Source organism: Malus domestica, chromosome 06 (assembly GCF_042453785.1).
Source record: "Malus domestica chromosome 06, GDT2T_hap1".
NCBI lineage: Eukaryota > Viridiplantae > Streptophyta > Magnoliopsida > Rosales > Rosaceae > Malus > Malus domestica.
This window is the reverse complement of record NC_091666.1, coordinates 30,747,899-30,766,237: the sequence shown is the minus strand read 5'-3', so window position 1 is coordinate 30,766,237 and position 18,339 is coordinate 30,747,899. Positions and strand designations below refer to the sequence as shown.

General features: G+C 41.0%; 2 long non-coding RNA genes across 2 annotated transcripts; one reads left to right on the top strand and one right to left on the bottom strand.

Moving 5' to 3' along the window:
- The first annotated feature begins 270 nt into the window (after nt 1–270).
- On the top strand, nt 271–1,732 carry LOC139197221 (uncharacterized). The gene is made up of 3 exons (XR_011582403.1): nt 271–408; nt 540–603; nt 700–1,732. It is a non-coding gene; the product is annotated as an uncharacterized lncRNA (long non-coding RNA).
- Nucleotides 1,733–3,756: 2,024 nt separating this feature from the next.
- LOC139197222 (uncharacterized) lies at nt 3,757–18,022 on the bottom strand. The gene is made up of 3 exons (XR_011582404.1): nt 17,785–18,022; nt 4,108–4,216; nt 3,757–3,993 (listed from the first exon to the last, which is right to left on the bottom strand). It is a non-coding gene; the product is annotated as an uncharacterized lncRNA (long non-coding RNA).
- Between the last annotated feature and the right edge of the window lie 317 nt (nt 18,023–18,339).

Sequence of the window (18,339 nt, the reverse complement as noted above, 5' to 3'; positions counted from 1 at the left end):
GAGATGCACAAGGTAATGTATCAATTTCACTTGAAGCTTACTTGTAGTTTCAGGCTTGGTCAAGCGCGATACAAACCATGTAGTAGGAGTCCTCCAAGTCGCCGAGCTAGGGGATCTGCTGAAAGAGGTGACAGACAAGGTAAGCAATCAGAGCTCCAAGCAATCAGTCCCAGATCAGAACTTTGATTTCGAGTTCCGGCTGATTGTTCACATTCTCCCTATCTTGCAGGCAGCATGAAGGATAAAGAGAAGAAAAATGAGAAGAGATGATATGGGATACTTTTGCTTTTGAAGACGTAACTTTCCACAGGCTTATTCTTGAACTGGGCTGGAGGGTTTTCTGGTTTCCTCCAGAGTATAAGGCCGACTGAAGAATTTAAGGGTCAAAACAAGTCCATCAAATCTATAGTACGTTCGACCCTGCTGATATGGGATACTTTTGCTTTTGACAGAGTAGTGGATGTATCGGCACGTGTGCTGTTACGCTTGTCTCCACATGCTTCCTTGTATCCTTCTCACTTGCCCTATATGTTCCTCAGGCAGATGCGGTATCTTCCCTGTAAGCATAAGATGTTGAAGATGAGTACTCGAGAGCAATGCCAGGTAAGTAATCAAGTAAGGGGTTCCAGGCAGTCAGTTCCTGACTGGAAGCTTGATTCCAAGTGCTGACTGATTGCTCTCTTTCTCCTTGTCTTGTAGGTAAGAACAAGGCCAAAGGAAAAGACAGGGAAAAAACATGATATGGGATACTCTTGCTTTTAACCCTGATGATATGAGATATTCTTGCTCTAGTATAGCTTGTTTGCAGAGGTATTATCGGGGGGAAAGAAAGCTGAATATTTCGAAAGGCTTCTTTGGGAGTGCCCTCTCAGATATGAGGAAGGGTTGAGCATTTTTGCAGGTCTGCCTGTCTGTTGGGGATGGAGGTCAACATATATAGGAGTTTCCCTAACAACAAGTAGTAATGCTATTCTTTTACCCTGCTTGGTCATAACACGGTAGTGGGAGCTGCCAGCTTCACATGTTTTAACTTTGTCAGAGCACTTTGAAAAAGTGGTCTATGGTATCTGGAAAGCTGATGTTGCGTGTAAAGATTACAGACAAGCTTTATCCAAGGAGATCCGGCTCTTGAAGTTGGGAAAGTGGTGCCTCTTCGGTTTTCGAACAAGCAATTATGTCGGAGATCTGGCTCTCGAGGTTCGAAGAACGATGCCTTTTCGATTTTTGAGAAAGCCATCCTGCTAGGGGTCTGGCTCTCGAGATTCGGAGAGCGGTGTCTCTTTGATTTTTGAGAAAGTAATCATGTTGGGAGTCTGGCTCTCGAGATTCGGAGGGCGGTGCCTCTTCGATTTTGGAGCAATCAATCTTGTTGGGAGTGTTTTCTCGAATGTGAGAAAAGGTTGGGCATGTTTGCTAGTCTATCTTGCCACGAAGCACAGAGGTTGACACACAGGGACTTTCCAATTATCCAGCAGTGGTACTGTTCCTTTACCCTTGTGGGTAATAATATGGTAGCTAGACCTTCAAAATTTATGTGTCTAAACTTTGTTAGTGCTGTTTCTTTGCTATTCTTTTACCCTTCTTGGTTAGAGCGGTGTAGTGGGAGCTACAAGCTTCACGTGTCTCAACTTTGTCAGAGAACTTTGGCAAAGTTATCTGTGGTACCCATGAGCTAATGTTGCGTGTGGGAAGTGGGTGATTGAACAGTAAGATTCATGTGCTTTCTACTTCACCAGAAATCTTCGACATAATGCCCATAATTTCCGCAAACCTGACAGGTGCTGACAAGGCTGGAAAAGTAGGTGCCTCTTCGATTTCTGAGATCAGCCCTCGTGGTCTCTGAGCAGCCCAGCTTTTGAGAAAGCAAGCACCTCTTCGATTTCTGAGATCGGCCTTCGTGGTCTTTGAGCAGCCCAACTTTTGAGAAAGCAAACGTCTCGTGGTCTCTGAGCAGCCCAGCTTTTGAGAAAGCAACGCCTCTTCGATTTCTGAAGCTCCGTCGAGTGCAGAACCTCTCCATCTATCTTTAACCGCGTTCCCTGTAGCAAGAACCTTTCCATCCTCATCCTTGATGCACCTCACTTGGTTTAGGTCCCTTGTCTTATTTTCCCTTGCTCTAGCTAGTTTATAGATATCCAACTCTCATTCTTTGGTATCTAGTCGCTTATACATATCGTCATAAGCCGCTAACTTAGCTTCTTTCACAGCTTTCTTCGCCTCTTGCTTCGCTTTTCTATACCTTTCACCATTTTCATCGGTCCTATCCTTGTATAAGGCTTTACAACATTCCTTCTTAGCCTTCACCTTTGTTTGTACCTCCTCATTCCACCACCAAGATTCCTTTTGGTGTGGGGCAAAGCCCTTGGACTCTCCTAACACCTCTTTTGCTACTTTTCAGATACAACTAGCCATGGAATCTCACATTTGGCTAGCTTCTCCCTCTGTATCCCACACACACTGGGTGATTACTTTCTCTTTGAAAATGACTTGTTTTTCTTCTTTTAGATTCCACCATCTAGTCCTTGGGCACTTCCAAGTCTTGTTCTTTTTTCTCACTCTTTTGATATGTACATCCATCACCAACAAGCGATGTTGATTAGCCACGCTCTCTCCTGGTAGAACTTTGCAATCCTTACAAGTTATACGATCCCCTTTCCTCATTAGAAGAAAATCTATTTGTGTTTTTGACGACCCACTCTTGTAGGTGATCACATGTTCTTCTCTCTTCTTAAAGAAGGTGTTGGCTAAGAAGAGATCATATGCCATTGCAAAATCCAAGATAGCTTCCCCATCCTCGTTTCTCTCCCCAAAACCATGGCCACCATGAAAACCTCCATAGTTGCCTGTCTCCCTGCTCACGTGTCCATTTAAATCTCCTCCTATAAATAACTTCTCCGTCTGAGCAATTCCTTGCACCAAGTCTCCAAGGTCTTCCCAAAATTTCTCCTTCGAACTCATATCCAACCCTACTTGAGGTGCGTACGCACTAATCACATTGATAAGTTCTTGTCCTATTACAATCTTGATTGCCATGATTCTATCTCCTACCCTCTTGACATCTACAACATCTTGTTTCAAGGTCTTGTCCACGATGATGCCAACACCGTTTCTCGTTCTATTTGTGCCCGAGTACCAAAGTTTAAACCCTGAGTTTTCTAGATCCTTTGCCTTAAGACCAACCCACTTATTTTCTTGTAGGCACATAATATTTATCCTTCTCCTCACCATAACTTCCACTACTTCCATAGATTTTCCCGTTAAGGTTCCTATATTCCACGTTCCTAAACGCATTCTACTCTCCTGAACTCTACCCTTCTGTCCTAGCTTCTTCACCCTCCCCCGTCTAATGGAATCAAAGTACTTCTTTTGTGTGTCCCGTGTAAAGTTGATAGGTGCATATGCTCCCAAACAACTTTGAGTGGAGTCGTTCGAAAAGAAGTTTCTATGGCCCCCTTGCTCATTTAACACTGCATCCGGGTGCCTATGGAGATACAGCGACCCTTGCTCACTTATCACTGTGCTCGGGCCACACAGCGCGCCACTTACGGGTGACGCCCTAGCTTTAGCGCGATTTCGTTCTGAATTCATTTTCATAAGGATTCGACGTAACTGTGGAGTGCCGGCTGTCGACTACCTGACGCCCTCCCCCTCCTCCTTTACCCGGGCTTGGGACCGGCCATGTAAGATAAACTTACATAAGCGGAGTTTTGCTGATGCTTGCTAGCGTTAGTAAATTACTCATACAAATCTAACCACTTTCACATGAAACTTGGTTCTCATAAACTATTAAAACACGTTCAAAAAACCTAACAAGTGTATGAGTATAAAGGAGCATATGGTTCACATTGTCGGCGTGATTCTTCCTTATATATCAGCATTGGTAGTCGCCTTGCTGGCAAGATTTATTCCCATGACGCTAGTGATCCGGTTGGTACTTGTATGTGTGGCACTTGCCATTGATTGGTCACGGCCTACGGAAAGAGGAGATGCCACCTAGACGATTCGACACCAAAAACAATAGAGCAGTTGGAAAGTTAAAATACAAAACCTACGGAAATAAAAGAGGATATGCCACCGCTAATGGATGATTAAAAAAAAAGGTCGTACCCAGTGCACAAGGCTCCCGCTTTACGCAGGGTCTGGGAGAGGTGAATGTCGGCTAGCCTTACCCCCATTTTAATGGATGATTAAACACCAAAAATAAAAGAGCAGCAACCTAAAAATTGCAAAAGCAATCTAAGAAGTAGGCCTCTCGTTCATATACATTGCATCTTCATACATATAAAACTCATTAAATGATCATGTATTTTGTTTTGATATTTGAGGATAATGGAGAGAGAAATGTCACAGAAACTCTGTTTTCTTGTACTAACATTTGCATAATGAGAGTAGAAGTTAAACCGGCAAGGCTTCCTATGACTAAGTAGTTCATCTCTGGGATCCAATCAATCTCTTTTATGGGTGCATCATGCATGTAAATGGTCATTGGTTGGGTCACCAGGAGTGGCCTATGGCTGGTAATACAATGATAGAGAGCACATTTATTAAATATTGTGTTAGTTTTGTGTCTAAATTAACATTAGTATTACTTTATTCATATGTTTCAATAAGTTGTAAGTGTATGATATGACTAGTTATCTTTTTTTTTGCAAGACATCAGTGCATGTGTGATCGGGTATGTTCTTAATTATAGGACAGAAAGCAACAAAGGCAAACTTCTTCCAATACGAACTAGAATCCGATGCAGCTGAGAACGCCAGAGATTACAGCTACTACACTTCCAAAGCATGTCATAGCAGCATCCTAAGACCCCGCATGTTCACACGCCATGTTGAAGAAAAACATGTTTCTTTATTCTATGAAGAATTCAGCTACAAATTCGAGGACTAGAATATAAAGGAGCACATGGTATCAAAGGAAGAACGAATGTCCTGGTGGAAAAAATCCATCAAGTAAGTCTTTTTTTTCTTTCCTTCTATCTCATAATTCAATTTTATCATAACTATAACTATGTGTGTGTATATATATATGATTTGTGTAGGAGAATCTTAAAGACGATCATCTATATCCATAAGGGGCTTGTTCACAAGGGCTTGGCATACCGATCCAGTTATGTAATTAAAGATGGTGAACTAAAACTCGTTAACATCCAAGGTAGTCTGGGGAAGCTTGAACTTCTAGAGTTTCAAAGGATGAAAAGGAGCGACCTCACAAACTTTAATTTTCGACCGTCGGATCGGATGAATTGAAGATCAACGGACAGATATTATCAAGGTGTTTGAAAAGTAAAATAGGGTGGGTAGATAGCCCACCATAAATAATTTGGGCGCACCTATTTTATGTTGTGAATACCGCTCTCTCCTTCCTCTTCAAACGCAGGGCTGAATTGGTATTGCTGTGTTTTGAAAAAAAACTGCTTCTGCTGTGCTGTGAGAATAAACTGCTGTGAAGTATAGCAGCTGAGTATTTGGTAAACTTTTTTGTAACAGTGCTTTTGAAAAAAAAAACAGTATTATAGTATTTGGTAAACTTTTATGTAAAACATGTGAAAAAAGCCGATTTTTCAAAGTTAGGTTTTGCAGCTTTGTGTTTTTGATTTTTTTTCATCCAAAACTGTGAAAAAAACTGAAGCTGAATGTTTACTAAAAACAAAAAAACAAAAAAAAAACCTTTTTTTTTATAACCACTTTTATCATAATCAGCTCACCAAACCAGGCCGCACACTCGTCCTCTCCAAACGCTCTCTCTCCCTCTCGCGTGCTTGCTCTCTCATGGTTCGTCTTCTCAAATGCCTTCTTCTTCTCAAATGCATTTTTTTAGGGAATAAGATGCTTTGGCTTACTACTGTTTACTTGAGTGGATAAATATGCTAGGTGCTGGCGCAAAGTCTAAGGGTGGAATTGCTTTAAGGGACAGGCCAATCCACAATACCCAGTTGACCATAATGACCCAGTAGAAGTTGTATTGAAAGCCTTCAATTCCTCAGCCATAAGACCCAACTACTCCCTCATGAGCAGAGGGAAAAGATGGAGAAATCAATGATGATGGTCGAAGAGGACAGAGTCAATAAATGAACAAGGGAGGAAAGGTGTAAGATACGCAAGCTCTTAATAAACCCAACCACCCAGACTAGGGTTAGTTGAAATCGAATTCACGGACAATTGAAAATTTGGGGAAAGGTAGGAAATGGTTGAAAACTGGAGGGGGATGCGCAATATTAGATCTGGTATGGTTCAGATGAGGGCGGTGTTATCTAGTTGCAGGCTCTCACAGATGAGGGAAGACTCTCACAGCGAAGAGAAAAAAAAAAACTTGGTTGCATCTTTAACCCTTCCTCGTTTGGCATCGGATAATATTAATAATACGAAATATAGTATTTGATGTCCGTTTATATTAAATAGTCACCGGACTAAATAATCCTGCTCCACTTATTTTGTACTGCTGAATAACCGCTTCCTTGTATACTCTCTAAAACCACCGGACAATTTAGTCGCTCTCTCCTTCCTCTCCATACGCACACTCGTCTTCTCCAGACGCTCTCTCTGCCTCTCGCGCGCTTGCACTCTCATGGTTCGTCTTCTCAAATGCCTTCTTCCTCTTCGTTTTCCATCCTATCCAGTTCATCTTCTCATTTTTCTTCTTCTTCCCAGGTTCCGCCCCTCCCTCTGTTCTTCCCCTCCTTCTATTTTTCTTGCAATTTTCTTTCAATTGATTGAATCTAGTTATTGTTTTCTCTCTAATTATGCAATTGATTATTTAATTTTGGGTTTTAATTAGAATTTTCGAATTTTAGGGTTTGCTGTTGGGGTCAAATTTTAGATTTGTTGTTTGGTTTTTCAGGTTGTGTTTTGTGTCCCCTACCTCATGCAGTGCTGGTATTTGCTCATTTTCCTTGAACAAATCCTTTACGAAGATTGATGGAAAGATATAGAGATGGGAAAAAGGATTTATGCCAGGGCGCTCAACCATGGAGGCAATCTATCTCTTACGAAGATTGATGGAAAGATATAGAGATGGGAAAAAGGATTTACACATGGTCTTTATAGATTTGGAAAAAGCGTATGATAGGATCCCAAGAGACATTCTTTGGAGGATTTTAGAGAAGAAAGAAGTACGAGTAGCATATATCCAAAGCTATAAAGGATATGTATGAAGGAGCAAAGACTGCCGTAAGAACTCATGAAGGACAAACCGAAAGCTTTCCCATAACTGTAGGATTACATCAAGGCTCATCCTTAAGTCCTTACCTTTTTGCGTTGGTAATGGATGAGTTAACAGGACATATTCAAGATGATATTCCTTGGTGTATGCTTTTCGCAGACGATATAGTGTTGATAGATGAAACTCAGGAAGGGGTAAATGCAAAGCTTAACCTTTGGAGAGAAGTGTTGGAATCTAAAGGTCTTCGCCTAAGCCGATCAAAGACAGAATATATGAAGTGCAAGTTCAGTGCAAATGGAGGCCAAAACGAGTTAGGGGTGAGGATCGGAGATCAAGAAATACCAAAGAGCGACCGTTTTCGTTACCTAGGATCTATCTTGCAAAAGAACGGAGAATTAGATGGAGATCTCAACCATAGAATACAAGCTGGATGGATGAAGTGGAAGAGTGCATCCGGCGTGTTGTGTGACCGCCGTATGCCACTGAAGCTCAAGGGAAAATTTTATAGGACGGCAATAAGGCCGGCGATGCTGTATGGCACAGAATGTTGGGCGGTGAAGCATCAACACGTACACAAAATGGGTGTAGCGGAGATGAGGATGCTTCGTTGGATGTGTGGGCACACGAGAAAGGATAAGATTAGGAATGAGGATATCCGGGGTAAAGTAGGAGTAGCCGAAATTGAAGGAAAGATGAGAGAAAATCGGTTCCGGTGGTTTGGACATGTGCAAAGAAGGCCTACTGACGCTCCGATTAGAAGATGCGACTATGGGACAGAGGTTCAGGGCCGAAGGGGTAGAGGAAGACCTAGGAAAACTTTGGAAGAGACTCTAAGAAAAGACTTAGAGTACTTGGATCTAACGAAGGACATGACACAGGACCGAGCACAATGGCGCTCTAAGATTCATATAGCCGATCCCACTTAGTGACTTGGATTTTCCAAGTCTCCAACCGAGAAGTTTTCCTCACTCAGGAAATTAAGGGAACACTACCTCAACCTACATGCTCCACTCACAAAGCTTCAACAAAAGAAAATTCAAAGAACTTAGCGAAGAAGGCTTTGGTGTAATTAACACAATACGTTGAAATGAAGGAAAGCTTATTTATTGATATCCCCGATAAGCTACAAATATGTACATATACATAAGTCAAAATAAACAAACAAGAGGGAGCCTTCACAAAGGTTGCTTAGGAGAAGTCTCAGCAGTCGGTAGAGCCCCAGAAAGAGAAGGCACCGGAGGGGAATCATTCGGAGCCTCAGTACTGGACAGAACCCTAGAAGGAAGAGGCATCAGAGGTTGATCATTTGGAGCTTCATTACGCGGTACAGCCCCAGAAGACGAAGGCAATAAATGCCTTTGGAATAAACCCACAAATCTCTGATGATCAAGTAAAACCTGACCATCAGATTCCTTCATCTGGTCAAGCTTCCTCTTCATGTTTGTAGCATAGTCATGTGCGAGCCGGTGCAACTGTTTATTCTCATGCTTGAGCCCTCTAATCTCCTGTTTGAGATTCATCACTTCAGCCGCCAATGATTCAACTTGGCGGGTTCGAGCAAATAGGCGTTGGGCCATATTAGACACAGAACCTGCACACTGAACACTGAGAGCCAGAGAATCCTTAACAGCTAACTCATCAGACCGTTTGGAAAGTAGTCTGTTATCTTTGGGAGTGAGAAGGTTCCTGGCCACCACCGCAGCGGTCATATCATTCTTCATCACGGAATCCCCAACGGTAAGAGGACCAGTAGGGGAGACGAAGGATGGGCGCCATATGTTGTCTGGAGAAGGCGGAGCTGCCTCTTCAACAATGTTCAAGTCAAAACGACGGTCGGAGGGGCCAGACATTTTCAAAGGTGTTGAAGAGAGAAGAGGTCGGACAAATCAAGATCTTAGAAGTGCAAGAATGGAGCTTCTACTGGTGGAGATTCAAGTGTGCTTTGGAACTTAATGTCAGCCCCTATAAAAATCTGCACTCGACAGAGCTTCAGAAATCGAAGAGGCGCCTGCTCAGAAATCGAAGAGGCGTTTGCTTTCTCAAAAGCTGGGCTGCTCAGAGACCACGAGGGTCGATCTCAGAAATCGAAGAGGCGTTTGCTTTCTCAAAAGCTGGGTTGCTCAAAGACCACGAAGGCCGATCTCAGAAATCGAAGAGGCGATTGCTTTCTCAAAAGCTGGGCTGCTCAGAGACCACGAGGGCCGATCTCAGAAATCGAAGAGGCACCTACTTTTCCAGCCTTGTCAGCACCTGTCACACGCACACTCAGCTTTGCGGAAATTATGGGCATTCTGTCGAAGACTTCTGGTGAAGTAGAAAGCACATGAGTCTTACTGTTCAATCACCCACTTCCCACACGCAACAGTAGCTCATGGGTACCACAGATAACTTTGCCAAAGTTGAGCACGTGAAGCTTGCAGCTCCCACTACATCGCTCTGACCAAGAAGGGTAAAAGAATAGCAAAGAAACAGCACTAACAAAGTTTAGACACATAAATTTTGAAGGTCTAGCTACCTTATTATTACCCACAAGGGTAAAGGAACAGTACCACTGCTGGATAATTGGAAAGTCCCTGTGTGTCAACCTCTGTGCTTCGTGGCAAGGTAGACTAGCAAACATGCCCAACCTTTACTCACATTCGTGAAAACACTCCCAACAAGATTGCTTGCTCCAAAATCGAAGAGGCACCGTCCTCCGAATCTCGAGAGCCAGACTCCCAACATGACTACTTTCTCAAAAATCGAAGAGAGGGTAAAGGAACAGTACCATTGCTGGATAATTGGAAAGTCCCTATGTGTCAACCTCTGTGCTTTGTGGCAAGGTAGACTAGCAAACATGCCCAACCTTTACTCACATTCGAGAAAACACTCCCAACAAGTTTGCTTGCTCCAAAATCGAAGAGGCACCGCTCTCAGAATCTCTAGAGCCAGACTCCCAACATGATTACTTTCTCAAAAATCGAAGACACACCGCTCTCCGAATCTCGAGAGCCAGACCCCCAGCATGATTGCTTCCTCAAAAATCGAAGAGGCATCGTTCTTCGAATCTCGAGAGCCAGATCCCCGATAGGATTGCTTGTTCGAAAACCGAAGAGGCAACACTTTCCCAACTTCAAGAGCCGGATCTCCTTGGATAAAGCTGTCTGTAATCTTCACACGCAACATCACCTTTCCAGATACCACAAACCACTTTTTCAAAGTGCTCTGACAGAGTTAAAACATGTGAAGTTGGCAGCTCCCACTACCGTGCTATGACCAAGTAGGGTAAAGGAATAGCATTACTACTTGTTGTTAAGGAGACTCCTATATATGTCGACCTCCATCCCCAACGGACAGGCAGACCTGCAAAAATGCTCAACCCTTCCCCATATCTGAGAGGGCACTCCCAACGAAGCCCTTCGAAATATTCAGCTTTCTTTCCCCCCGATAATATCTCTGCAAACAAGCTATACTAGAGCAAGAATATCTCATATCATCAGGGTTAAAAGCAAGAGTATCCCATATCATGCTTTTTCCCTGTCTTTTCCTTTGGCCTTGTTCTTATCTGCAAGACAAGGAGAAAGAGAGCAATCAGTCAGCACTTGGAATCAAGCTTCCAGCCAGGAACTGACTGCCTGGAACCCCTTACCTGATTACTTACCTGCCATTGCTCTCGAGTACTCATCTTCAACATCTTATGCTTCCAGGGAAGATACCGCATCTGCCTGAGGAACAGATAGGGCAAGGGAGAAGGATACAAGGAAGCATGTGGAGACAAGCGAAACAGCACACGTGCCGATACATCCATTACTCTGTCAAAGCAAAAATATCCCATATCAGCAGGGTCGAACGTACTCTAGATTTGATGGACTTGTTTTGACCCTCAAATTCTTCAGTCGGCCTTATACTCTGGAGGAAACCAGAAAACCCTCCAGCTCAGTTCAAGAATAAGCCTGTGGAAAGTTACTTCTTCAAAAGAAAAAGTATCCCATATCATCTCTCCTCATGTTCTTCTCTTTATCCTTCATGCTGCCTGCAGGATAGGGAGAATGTGAACAATCAGCCGGAGCTCTGATTGCTTACCTTGTCTGTCACCTTTTTCAGCAGATCCTCTAGCTCGGCGACTTGGGGGACTCCTACTACATGGTTTGTATCACGCTTGACCAAGCCTGAAACTACAAGTAAGCTTCAAGTGAAATTGATACATTACCTTGTGCATCTCCACCAGTTAAAGATACCACCCCTGGATGGAGGAAGAGTACTTCCAAAGAAGATGCCACATCTACCTATGAGACAGATAAGGCAAGTCAAAACGATACCGCACTCCGATACTTAGAAGTTTCGTGATTACGAGATCATTCTCCCACAATATTTCCTAATGTCATTTGTACTAAATCATTCACTTGTACTCACTAAAGGAGAGCTTGAACCTATGTACTTGTGTAAACCCTTCACAATTAATGAGAACTCCTCTATTCCGTGGACGTAGCCAATCTGGGTGAACCACGTACATCTTGTGTTTGCTTTCCTGTCTCTATCCATTTATATACTTATCCACACTAATGACCGGAGCAATCTAGCGAAGATCACAAAAGCGACCGTTTTCGCTACCTAGGATCTATCGTGCAAGAGAACGGAGAATTAGATGGAGATCTCAACCATAGAATACAAGCTGGATGGATTAAGTGTAAGAGTGCATCCGGCGTGTTGTGTGACCGTCGTAGGCCACTGAAGCTCAAGGGAAAATTTTATAGGACGGCAATAAGGCCAGCGATGTTGTATGGCACAGAATGTTGGGCGGTGAAGCATCAACACGTACACAAAATGGGTGTGGCGGAGATGAGGATGCTTCGTTGGATGTGTGGGCACACGAGAAAGGATAAGATTGGGAATGAGGATATCCGAGGTAAAGTAGGAGTAGCCAAAATTGAAGGAAAGATGAGAGAAAATCGGTTCCGGTGATTTGGACATGTGCAACGAAGGCCTACTGACGCTCCGGTTCGAAGATGTGACTACGGGACAGAGGTTCAGGGCCGAAGGGGTAGAGGAAGACCTAGGAAAACTTTGGAAGAGACTCTAAGAAAAGACTTAGAGTACTTGGATCTAACGGAGGACATGACACAAAACCGAGCGCAATGGCGTTCTAGGATTCATATAGCCGACCCCACTTAGTGGGAAAAGGCTTTGTTGTTGTTGTTGTTGTTGTTGTTGGATCCCATATATATAATTGTCTTAGAATTGTAGATGGTAGTTCTAATTGCAGCTAATTAGCGGGGTTTTTTAGATGATTTCAACTGTTTCCAGCTCAGATTTTTAGCCAAAAATTGGCCCCTTTTCATCAATTGAACAGAAAGGAAATAAAACAAAAATTTTAACCCTTTGCTTTATCGATTAGGAAATAAAAATGTAGCAAGTTTGTGGATGGTCCATTTGGGAGCGAAATAATCCTCCTTTAATGGTTTAACTGATGTAAAAAAGTGATAGCCCACAAGAAGAATGTATGCCAAGTTCAGTAAAGTGATCAAAATATGCATACACCCGAGAAACATAAGATGTATGAGCCAGCATACGAAACCTATACAAAACCAGCTACAATGTGAGAATATCCAACCATCACTTTTAAAAAGAAGAAATATTGATGTTAATATTTGAATTTCTGAGCATGCCTCTTGGAACATAATTATTGCCAAAAAAAGATAACTAGTCATATCATACACTTACAGCTTATTGGAACATAATATTGATGTTAATTTAGATACGCAAAACTAACACGATATTTAATACTCTATCATTATCATTGTATTATCAGCAATTGTGTTATACCTCATGCTCGGCTTTTTCTTTGTGACACTCTATCGCTGCATCCAAAATAGCTTGTTGCTCCACCAGCACCTCTTCCCCCTCCTCCACCTCCAGTACCCCTTTCAGACTCCTATTTGTCTTCCCCAAATTATCCAGCCGCCACCAATTGAAGGCAGTGTGCACAACGCCATGCACGAGTATGAAAAGGAACACCGGATCTACGTAATCGGATACGCTACTAAATGCCACCAAAGCAAATGTTAATCCCAATATTGGCGCATAGATGGTTGCTTTCTGCATGAGCCCTCGCCAAAATATTTGACAAAACCCTGAAACTCAAATAGAAGAGACAAATTAGAGCAGGCCTCATTTTTTAGTTCAGTAGGAATTGAAAAGAAAGAAACTCAATAGAAGAGACAAATTGGAGCAGGCCTAAATTTTGAGTTCAATAAAACTTAGAACGAAAATATCTTACCCGGGCCACCCTCCGACTCTGACCGACCAATAACTTCGGCCTCCATGGATTGCACAGAGTCGAATACCAACAGAGTTGAAAACCAAAATTTCAGAAGCACAAGCAGGTAAGCGGCAAAGCTCAATATTTATAACGCACGAAATAGACTTGCATGTCAAAGATACGCCAAGCTTTAGGTAACACAAGATACTTTGTCGCCAAGCTTTGACCAGGTACTAGGGTCCGAAATAAGGAAGAAATAATTAGTGCAGAAGGGTAAAAAACTAGGGTCCAAAATGAGGAAGAAAGTACTAGGGTCCGAAATAAGGAAGAAATAATTAGTGCAGAAGGGTAAAAAACTAGGGTCCAAAATGAGGAAGAAAGTACTAGGGTCCGAAATAAGGAAGAAATTAGTGCAGAAGAGTAAAAAATTAGGGTCCGAAATAAGGAAGAAATTAGTGCAGAAGAGTAAAAAGTTAGGGTCTGAAACAAGGAAGAAACTAGGGCAGAAGAGTAAAAAACTACGGTCCGAAACAAGGAAGAAACTAGGGCAGAAGAGTAAAAAACTAAGGTCTGAAATAAGTTAGTATTAATCTAAATTAAAGTTAAAATGCAACTCAAGAATTTGCAGCATAAAACTTGATTTCGTTCATTCCTAAAATGTCTAAATACAAGTTAGTATTAATCTAAATAAAAGTTAAAATGCAACTTGGGGTCCAAATTGTTGAGAATATTGCGTTTAAGTATGGGAAAAATAGAACAAACTCCAGAAATCGAAAACAAATAACTAAGATAAATAACACTAAGAATTTTACGTGGTTCGACAATATGAGTACAACCAATAATATTGCCAAATCTCTAGAACTAGGACTTGAAGAAAAACCTGAAAGAATAAGAACAAGAAATACACTATCTCTTTTCTTTTCTCTCGCACACTTCACAATATTCTCTCACTCTAATCCCTTGAGCGGTATACAATTTATTTTTTTGTTCCCTTCAATTCAAAACCAAAATTTTAGAGCAGATAAAACTTAAAGCACAAGCAGGCCAAGCGGCCAAGCTCAATATTTATTAGGCACAAGATAGTCTCAACCCTAGTGTTGCGTCTTCTTGCAGGCCTAAGATACTTTGTCGCCAAGGCTTTGACCAGGTAACAGAAATTAGGGTCCGAAATAAGGAAGAAATTAGGGCAGGAGAGTAAAAAACTAGGGTCCGAAATAAGGAAGAAATTAAGGCACAAGAGTAAAAAGATAGGATCCGAAACAAGGGCAGAAGAGTAAAAAACTAGTGTCCGAAATAAGTTAGTATTAATCGAAATAAAAGTTAAAATGCAACTCAAGAATTTGGGGCCCAAATAGAGTCCAAACTCAATTTTGATCACATTCACATTTTATCCATTTTTATTAGTGCATCCTTATTATTATCAAAATAAAGTAAAAACTCATATCTCTAAAAACAACATAGCTTGGCTGCTTAAACAAAAAAGCACCCAATAACAATTTGACAAGCTTCCAAAAAATTTTAAAAATAAAACTTGAACGAATAACTTGAACTCTTGTCATGTTATTGGGTGAGAGCATGAGTTGCTGCTTTTTTTTAGTAGCCAAGCTTTGTTCCAATAAAAGTACGAGGATGAAACTGTATTAACCAATCATGTAATTCCATCATTTATTGCTTTTAATACATGATTGGTTAATACAGTTTTATAAATTGAAAAAAATATTAAAAGGAATAAATGATGGAATTACATGATTGGTTAATACAGTTTCATCCTCGTAGTTTTATTGGAACAAAGCTTGGCTACTAAAAAAAAGCAGCAACTCATGCTCTCACCCAATAACATGACAAGAGTTCAAGTTGTTCGTTCAAGTTTTATTTTTAAAATTTTTTGGAAGCTTGTCAAATTGTTATTGGGTGCTTTTTTGTTTAAGCAGCCAAGCTATGTTGTTTTTAGAGATATGAGTTTTTACTTTATTTTGATAATAATAAGGATGCACTAATAAAAATGGATAAAATGTGAATGTGATCAAAATTGAGTTTGGACTCTATTTGGACCCCAAATTCTTGAGTTGCATTTTAACTTTTATTTCGATTAATACTAACTTATTTCGGACACTAGTTTTTTACTCTTCTGCCCTTGTTTCTTCCTTGTTTCGGATCCTATCTTTTTACTCTTGTGCCTTAATTTCTTCCTTATTTCGGACCCTAGTTTTTTACTCTCCTGCCCTAATTTCTTCCTTATTTCGGACCCTAATTTCTGTTACCTGGTCAAAGCCTTGGCGACAAAGTATCTTAGGCCTGCAAGAAGACGCAACACTAGGGTTGAGACTATCTTGTGCCTAATAAATATTGAGCTTGGCCGCTTGGCCTGCTTGTGCTTTAGGTTTTATCTGCTCTAAAATTTTGGTTTTGAATTGAAGGGAGCAAAAAAATAAATTGTATACCGCTCAAGGGATTAGAGTGAGAGAATATTGTAAAGTGTGCGAGAGAAAAGAAAAGAGATAGTGTATTTCTTGTTCTTATTCTTTCAGGTTTTTCTTCAAGTCCTAGTTCTAGAGATTTGGCAATATAATTGGTTGTACTCATATTGTCGAACCACGTAAATTCTTAGTGTTATTTATCTTAGTTATTTGTTTTCGATTTCTGGAGTTTGTTCTATTTTTCCCATACTTAAACGCAATATTCTCAACAATTTGGACCCCAAGTTTGCATTTTAACTTTTATTTAGATTAATACTAACTTGTATTTAGACATTTGAGGAATGAACGAAATCAAGTTTTATGCTGCAAATTCTTGAGTTGCATTTTAACCTTAATTTAGATTAATACTAACTTATTTCGAACCTTAATTTTTTACTTTTCTGCCCTAGTTTCTTCCTTGTTTCGGACCGTAGTTTTTTACTCTTCTGCCCTAGTTTCTTCCTTGTTTCAGACCCTAACTTTTTACTCTTCTGCACTAATTTCTTCCTTATTTCGGACCCTAATTTTTTACTCTTCTGCACTAATTTCTTCCTTATTTCGGACCCTAGTACTTTCTTCCTCATTTTGGACCCTAGTTTTTTACCCTTCTGCACTAATTATTTCTTCCTTATTTCGGACCCTAGTACTTTCTTCCTCATTTTGGACCCTAGTTTTTTACCCTTCTGCACTAATTATTTCTTCCTTATTTCGAACCCTAGTACATGGTCAAAGCTTGGCGACAAAGTATCTTGTGTTACCTAAAGCTTGGCGTATCTTTGACGTGCAAGTCTATTTCGTGCGTTATAAATATTGAGCTTTGCCGCTTGCCTGCTTGTGCTTCTGAAATTTTGGTTTTCAACTCTGTTGGTATTCGACTCTGTGCAATCCATGGAGGCCGAAGTTATTGGTCGATCAGAGTCGGAGGGTGGCCCAATGGGTAAGATTATTTCGTTATAAGTTTTATTGAACTCAAAATTTAGGCCTGCTCCAATTTGTCTCTTCTATTGAGTTTCTTTCTTTTCAATTCCTACTGAACTCAAAAATGAGGCCTGCTCCAATTTGTCTCTTCTATTTGAGTTTCAGGGTTTTGTCAAATATTTTGGCGAGGGCTCATGCAGAAAGCAACCATCTATGCGCCAATATTGGGATTAACATTTGCTTTGGTGGCATTTAGCAGCGTATCCGATTACGTAGATCCGGTGTTCCTTTTCATACTCGTGCATGGCGTTGTGCACACTGCCTTCAATTGGTGGCGGCTGGATAATTTGGGGAAGACAAATAGGAGTCTGAAAGGGGTACTGGAGGTGGAGGAGGTGGAGGGGGTGGAGGAGGAGGAGGTGGAGGAGGTGCTGGTGGAGCAACAAGCTATTTTGGATGCAGCGATAGAGTCACAAAGAAAAAGCCGAGCATGAGGTATAACACAATTGCTGATAATACAATGATAATGATAGAGTATTAAATATCGTGTTAGTTTTGCGTGTCTAAATTAACATCAATATTATGTTCCAATAAGCTGTAAGTGTATGATATGACTAGTTATCTTTTTTTGGCAATAATTATGTTCCAATATTATGTTCCAAGAGGCATGCTCAGAAATTCAAATATTATGTTCCAAGAGCATAAAACTAAATTAACATCATAATTATGTTCCAATATTATGTTCCAAGAGGCATGCTCAGAAATTCAAAACTAATTCAAAACCGTATATATTTTTCGGTACTAGTTCAACATGCATGCTCAGAAATCCAATATATGAAACGGAAAAATCATGCTCAGAAACTCAACATACAATTGTAGAAATCCAACATGCTCAGAAATTCAAAACTAATCAAATAAAGAAATCCAATTACAAAAATCCAAATTCAATTTTAAATCAAAGAATAATACAAAACAAAACCCTAGATTTCGACAATAATTCAAAACAAATACCTCGATTTTGGGCTCGAGAGTCGCTCGATCGAGAGAATGAGAGAGAGATAGCAGCAGGTGTGTAGTTTGTCTATGATGTGGTCGAGGCAGAGAGGGTATGGTGCGGTAGCTGGCCGGGGTCGAGAGTCGAAGAAGGTGGGCTGAAGAGAGACAGTCGAGAGAGATGAGAGGGTTCGAGTCGAGAGGACAGAGGAGGGGTAGGAGGCGGAGTCTCAGAAATTGAGAATGACAGAGAATGAACCAATATGGATGCTATATATTTTGCCCTTTTATATTTCGCTTTTTATCTAGTTTAATTGAATTTTTTTTTTTTTTTGAACAAATCGATATTATCTACACTAAGGGGAGGGGGTGAGCTTAGCCTCACAATGGGCTAGCATAAATTGGTTCAAAAGTCGTCTTTGGCAAGAGTTGAACCTAAGACCTCTCATTACTCAGTGATGAGGAATACCACTCGACTGTAGTACTAGTGGCAGTTTAATTGAAATTGAGTTTAGTGGAAAAGTATGCAAACGGTAGAGCGATTCCAATTGGAGCCAATTGCTCCAAGTTTAA